The sequence below is a fragment of the Aotus nancymaae genome, unplaced genomic scaffold (assembly GCF_030222135.1).
Source record: "Aotus nancymaae isolate 86718 unplaced genomic scaffold, 86718_ANA_hifiasm-v0.15.2.pri h1tg000029l, whole genome shotgun sequence".
Taxonomy (NCBI): Eukaryota; Metazoa; Chordata; class Mammalia; order Primates; family Aotidae; genus Aotus; species Aotus nancymaae.
In genome coordinates this window covers 59,848,549-59,855,927 of record NW_026988442.1, presented here as the reverse complement: position 1 = coordinate 59,855,927, position 7,379 = coordinate 59,848,549, and the positions used below count along the sequence as shown (strand labels likewise).

Here is a 7,379-nt window from a genome sequence, read left to right as displayed (position 1 = left end):
CTACCACGCACATATAGACGCTACTCACATGGCTCCTCTTGCACCCTGACTCCAACACTCCTTTATGCCTATTGTGGGCTACAATTGAATGATACCTTTTCATTGTCCTCACATCTCTCACATTCCCTCTGTACCTGGTGTAAGTGACCTCCATGGTTGATCATTAGAATCATTCCTTTGCATATATTTTCAACTCTTGCTTATAATACTTGCTTAACTAAACCTAGTCCAGGCATAGCTTCAACTTTCTGCCTATGGTGCAACTGCCCTCACGTAGCTGAGCATGACTGACTGAAAGAAAATGTCACCACGCCACTCGGTCTCATTTTGAATACATGATCACTAGCCTTGAGTGGGTTCTGCTTGACAGTCTTTTCCTAGGTCCCTATTCCATTCACTCTGTCATTCTCCTAGACACGTATGTCTTGTTGTCATGTGATTGGATATTGGCTTGGTCCCAGTTATTTGAGAAGCCTTGTTTTTCCAAGTTATAAATGACTTGTGGGCAGGAGTCCATTGGCCCGTGCCCCTTTTATTTCCTTGATAACTCTAAGCACATGAGTGCTGCCCATGTAAATTAGCCAAGATCCTTGAATAGATTCCCTATCCTACTCTCAGGCTATGGCAAGAAATTTGGGGAGACTAGGAAGGTCAACGAAGTGTAAAAGTCCCCAAAGTTATTTGAAGTTTATCCTGATAGAGAATGCTGACAGTGAGGATGGTGGGAAAGAAACAAATGAGGTTTGTATTCAGTGGGGGGTACCCAATTGTTGGGAGGACCAGCTCTAGAGCCAGGATACCTGGGTTTTTCAGCTGGCTTAGGGGATAATAAAATTGGTAGAAATGAATTGCATTTTGAAAAAACATGTAGGCAATTGGCCCTACTTTGGCAGTGGTGGAATTGCTTTCATTTTACATCAAGGTAATCTGTTTTACAAACACAAATACGACTTCTGGGGAGGACAGTGATTTCTACAAATGGCCAGTCAAAACCTTTGGAAGGTGACACAGCTGGTGACCTGATCTAAGAAGGGCTTTGGTGCTGTTTGAGTTCAGGGTAGAACAGTCATTTATGTTCGTCTGATAGGTCCTCTTCTTTTTTATTTTTTTGAGATGGAGTTTCACTCTTGTTGTTCAGGCTGCAGTGCAATGGCAAGATCTCAGCTCACTGCAACCTCCGCCTCCCGAGTTTAAGCGATTCTCCTGTCTCAGCCTCCCGAGTAGCTGGGATTACAGGCATGTGCCACCACCACGCTCGGCTAATTTTGTGTTTTTAGTAGAGACGGGGTTTCTCCATGTTGATCAGGCTGGTCTCAAACTCCCAACCTCAGGTGATCCACTTGCCTCAGCCTCCCAAAGTGCTGGGATTACAGGTGTGAGCCATGTGCCTGGCTTACATCCTCCTCTTAACATTCAACCTCTTGTTGAGTTTTGTGCTAGGCATGAAATAATATATAAGCTAAGTATAAGACATTGTCCTGTCTTCAAAAAGCTTAGTCTGGCTATATAAGAGATTCTCAAAGGCGTGTACTCAAAATTGGGGACATGCTGCACAGTCAGGTGTTAGGTTGTGCGAGGTAGTAAGTATTCAGACAAGAGGGCAAACAGAATAGTCAGAAACATAGGAACCTGGTCTAGTTAGGTGATGGGTTCGTTCACTTTCCTGTGTTATCTGAGTATTGCCAAGGGGTCCTGAGTTAATGCATATGTGTGCCTAAATGTGGGAGGAGGCAAGATGATGGGCAGAGCCCAGTCCGCGATATTACTTCTTTAACTGTTTTGAAGTTTGTGTGTTTGAATGTCTGCAAAATTTAATCAAAGTATTTCATCTAGAGATCTAATATTTTGGTAGACACTTGCTAGGAGAGCTTTCTGCTTTAAAAAGTGACATAGGAACTTAGGGGTCCATCAATGTCATATGTGTATACAATTCTCACCATTTTTCTCACTGCCAGACTCACATACAAATGCTGGACTATTCCATATATTTCCCAGGGAAATCATATATTGATAATGTTGTCATGCATTTTAAAGGTAAACCTTAGCTCTGACTCCATAAGAAAACACACATAGCGCAGATGGGTAACATGAGGGAAATAGATGAACTGGGACCAGTTACCCAAGGACATACTCACCGACATTCACATTTCTTTTTGCTGCCCTCCATTGCTGTGGCCCTTCGAGCTGGCTTGGATGGAGGGTGAATAGTGTTCTGATATGACAAAGTTTCTATAATCCCTGCCCGCAGGGAAAGTGAGGGAGTAAGTTGTAGCTCAGGAGGTAACCAAGTTTAATAATGAATTTATTTTAATTGTTAATTCTTTTTAAAAATTCAGTCACTGGCTCTTTAGTCTCTTTAATGTTTAAATGTTATATTCGTTTGGGTGGAGAGAGAAGGAAAGAGTGACATCAATAATTAAAAATGAACTGTAAGGAGAGGCAGAAATGAAACACAATGTCCTTATAAAAGCATTCTCACAAAGACATGTCTGGGCTGCAGTTTCTCACTGAAGTCACTTATTTCAAGAAGTTCCTGCCTGCCACCCCCAAATTAACTCTGCCGGGACCTGACGTAAACCAGTCCACATTAGACTTTATGAGATTTCTTTTGAAAAGTTAAAAAAAAATTCCTCTATTCAAGGGGAGCATTCCTAGACTATAACACTGGATGAGGGAAAAGCCAATACCCAGTTAACATCATCGTATTTTGGCAAGAATCTGAGATCTGCATCCAGTTTGAATTAATTGTATGGCTAGTAAGTGGCACTTCACCCTTCTTTGTCAAAGTTTGTCCCAGCAGTTACTAGTTCTACTTTACATCATGTGTGGCTAGTAATAATAAGAGCTAAGGTTTATTGAGCTCTTATTATGTGCTGGTTGCTTGCTGAGCAAGTGCTCTAATTTGTACTGTTAATGTAAGTGGCAGATTTAACAAGTTTGAGTTGAGACTGGTTGTGAATCTTCTAATCAAAGAGGGTTGATTAAAGTGAAAATCCTAAGAAAGTGATGCATATGTACCTTAAAACATGTAAATTTGTATTTATCTGCCAACATTTTGATGTTTAGCCAAGATCTTTTCTTCTAGTATAGATCTCTTGAACAGAGTTCTGCTCTGCTTTTTGTTTTGTTTTGTTTTGTTTTTGCCTTTCATAAACCACACCCACAATTAGTAGTAGAAAATTTCCACATTTCCTTTCTTGAAAGAGCAGCAGTAACTTCAATACACTTGGGATGCATCTTGAATGCAAAAGCCTTCTAGATTTTTATAATTGTTTCCACAATTTTTTCCGTTCATCTAATTCACACAATTACTTTTCAATGATTTGCCTTTTCTGAGTTTTTCTAAAGCAGTCTAAGTTATTTTTTATAAGTTTGCTTGCATATTCATCTCTTTAATTAAATCAACTAGTTATAATAACTAGTACAATGGGCATAAACAGTTTTAAGAATAAACACAATTGGCTGCTCTGCCTATGGAGTAGCCAGCCATTCTTTATTTCTTTAATTTGTTCATAACAACAACAACAAAAAGAATAAACACAATGACTTGTTGAGAATTAGAATTTAATTGGTCGAAGCAGAAATGTGCACATATACAAGAGAGTAAACTACTAGTCTCAAGCAGTCAATAATTCTGCAGTTATTCCCAAGGACATTGAGAAGGCCAGTTTTTTTTCTTTTTTTTTTGGTTTTGAGAAAGAGTCTAACTCAGCCCAGGCTGAAGTGCAGTGGCACCATCACAGCTCACTGCGGTCTCGACCTCCTGGATTCGAGTGATCCTCATACCTCAACTTCCCTAGTAGCTGGCACTACATGTGAGAGCAACCACACTCTGCTAATTGTGTTGTGTGTGTGTGTGTGTGTGTGTTTAGATGAGTTCTCCCTGTGTTGTCCAGGCTGGTCTCGAACTTATGGGCTCAAACATACACCTACCTTGGAGCTGGAATTACAGGCGTGAGCCACTGCACCCAGCCACAGCCACTTATTTAACCTTAGTTTCTTCAAAATGAGAGAAATAATATTCCCTACCTTCAGGGTTGCTATTGGGATCAAGTGAAATCACTTAGGTAAGTACTGGCACATGGAAGCAAGAAAATGAAACAAGATAGACAAAAACAAAAACAAAAACGGAATGATCAAGATTAATGGGCTCTAACTGGATCCACTTTGCCATGGTTTCCCCAGGCCGTCAACAATCACATCTGAGACTTTAGGAATGCACCACACAGAACTGATTAAACAATATACCACACATGACTGGTTTGTTTAATACCACCCCTCCCTTGCCCTCTGCCTCCAGCATACTTCCTATAGCACAGGCAGGGTAGATCTAACTATTGAAAGGAATCCCTAACACTTTTCCAGGGTAGAATTCTGGCTAGTCCAAAAAGGGTCCTTCTTTTAAGCGTCTTGAGAAACTAGACACTGCAACTTTATATCAGTGACGTTTGTTTGGAGCAAAATCAGTTCCAGGAGCTGCATGGTTGAATGCAGGAGGAGTTCCGCCAATTGCCCCAATTCCTTCCATTGTAGCAGCCTGACCAAAGCGTTCAGTTGTTGGTGGGGTCAATCCCAAGGTTCCATCCGGCATCATAGTGGGCAGGTCCTGGAGGAGCTGGAGTACCAGATGGCACAGGAGCAGGGGGCATGGCACCTCTGTTGTTTATGCCCATAGCACCTCCCATAGCCATCTGACCCATCTGAATCTCCTGCTGTCTTGCATCCAGGAAGGTTCCCTTGAATCCTTCCTGCTGTCGCTGCATCATTTCTTCTTGCTGCCGCCACATCTCTTCTTCACCGCGTCTGTGCTCCTTCCTCCTGCCTGAACTCCAGTTGCTTTCATTTTTGCACCTCTTGGTTATGCAGTACTTCCATCCTCCAAAGTTCTTCTTGGCGCCTCATCAAATCCTGTCGCATTAGCATGACCTGGTGCTCATGACGTGCAATCTCCATCTCCATCTCCATCTCCAGCTTCACGAGCCTCCTTGATGTTGTTGTCCACTTGGTCCTGCTGCTGCTTCTCCATCTCAGTGAGTGCCTTCCAGCGCATGGCATACTCATACTCAAAGGAGCCAAGCTGTGCAAATCTGGGTGGCTGCTCTTGTTCCTTTAAAATCCTGGTTCTTTATAACCAGCTTCTCTAGAAGTTCGCCTTCATCATCTAACTGGTCCATGGGCTCCACAGTCACAGGATGAGGAAATGTGATTAGCAGGAAGGAGCTTTCACTGCATCTGTCCAGAGCTTTCTGAGCAGCTGGCTTCCCTGAGAACTCAACAATGCCTTTTCCCGAGGGCCTTCCTCAGTCATCCACAATGATGACTGCAGCCATCTCCATCTGGCCAAACACAGAAAAGGCTTCTTCCAGCAGTTCGTTGGACACATACTGAGGAAAGTTTCGAACTGTAAGGGATGCACTACGGCAGGCAACACGCAGCCGCTTTCCGCGGAGTGGCATATTGTCCAGCTCCACTTTGGCAGTCTCCACTAGGGTTTGTGTTTCCAAGTGGATAAAGCCAAATCCTTTATCCTTATGAATGAAGACTTCACACGCCTTTCCATATTTCTCAAGTAGTTTCCTCATTTCTTCCTGAGTGATGTCGAGAGGAAGATTTTCCACAAAAAAGATGGCTTCGTTGGGTGAAGGTCTTCTCTCCTGATTTCCTAAAATTCTTCAGGTCAATAGTCAAGCCTTCATTTTGGCTGCTGGCCTGTTGCCCATTTGCAGGTATTGGCGGTGGTGGCGGCTGCTGCTGCTGCTGCTGGCGATGATGTTGATGATGCTTTCTTGGAGTATGATTTTGCTTCTCCAAATTAAAAGTGTTATTACTCTGCATTTTTGCACCCTTCCATTGAAGAGAGCAAAGTGCCCCCCAGTCCTCCCTAACCTCGACTTCTCCTCTACCAACTAGTCTCTCCTTGGAGTAATGGCGATGACAGTGCCATTTTTCTTACCTGAGAGATCTTCTGGGCTCATGGTTTAGCTTATTCTTCACTGCTACCTAATGTGTCATTTGACTGTTACTCCATATTAATTCTTCTTTTTTTTTCCCTTTTTTTTTTTGAGACAGGGTCCTTCCCTGTCACCCAGGCAGGAGGGCAGTGGCATGATCTCAGTTCACTGCATCCTTTATCTCTTGGGCTCAGGCAAGCCTCCTGCCTCAGCCTCCCAAGTAGCTGGGACTATAGGCCTATGGCATCAGACCTGGCTAATTTTTGTATTTTTTGTAGAGACAGGTTTCACCATGTCATCCAGGCTGGTCTTGAACTCCTGGGCTCAAGTAATATTCTGGCCTGGGCCTCCCAAAATGTTGGGATTATAGTCATGAACCACTGCACCCAGCCTCATTCTTCCCTTCTAATAACTTGCTATGCCACATTGCAGGCAATTTGACTCAATAAATATCTAATTATCACCCTAAATAAAACTATAGTCAAAACTTTGAAATCTAATAAAAAATATGACACAGACTCTGTCTTAAACAATTTCCAGTCTAGTTAGTGATAAAAAAAAATACACAAATTCTACTACAGGTGTATAAAAGCAGCTGAAATTAATTTATGGTGCTATGTCAGAATAATGATTACCTTTTAAAGTAATGACAAAGAGGAAAATGAAAGGAAGCCTCTGGAGGGCTGTGTGACTGATCTTTATGGTTGTAATATAGATGTGTTCAATTTATTTTTTTTAAATTGACTTATGATTTGTATACTTTTCTGTATGTATGTTATATATCAGTAAAAATCTTTACCAAAAAATTGAGAGTCCAGGTACAGTGGTTCATGCTTATAATTCCAGTACTTCAGGAGGTCAAGGCAGGAGAATTGCTTGAGCCTAGGAGCTCAAGAACAGCCTGCACAATGCAGTGAGATTCCATCTCTACAAAATGAAAAATTAAAAAATTAGTCAGGCATGGTGGCCTCCGCCTGTAGTCCTAGCTACTTGGGAGGCTGAGGTGAGAGGATCACCTGAGCCTAGGAGGTTGAGGCTGCAGTGAGCCATAAGTGCACCACTGTACTTCTCCAGCCTGGGCAACAGAACAAGACCCTATCTCAAAAGAAAGAAAGAGAGACAGAAAGAAAGAGAGAAAAAGAAAGAGAAAGAAAAAAAGAAAAGAAAGAAATAAAGAAAGAAAGAAGAAAGAAAGAAAAGAAAGAAAGAGAATTAGCTTTTCAGTGAAAAATAAAAGATGAGCACAAGAGGAGGGGCCGAGATGGCTGAATAGGAACAACTCCAGTCTGCAGCTCCCAGTGAGACCAACGCAGAAGCTCTCACATCAATCAAATATCATTAGAACTCACCTGTAAAAGTCAAATACCTGTTCATGCCATGCAACTCCAGAGAAGAGATATCCAAGCTTTCTGAACATGCATAGTGCTT

The 7,379-nt window shown here is 42.2% G+C and overlaps 1 pseudogene; it reads right to left on the bottom strand.

The window, feature by feature from the left end:
- Positions 1 to 4,438: 4,438 nt before the first annotated feature.
- Positions 4,439 to 5,835, bottom strand: LOC105720480 (non-POU domain-containing octamer-binding protein-like; annotated as a pseudogene).
- Between the last annotated feature and the right edge of the window lie 1,544 nt (positions 5,836 to 7,379).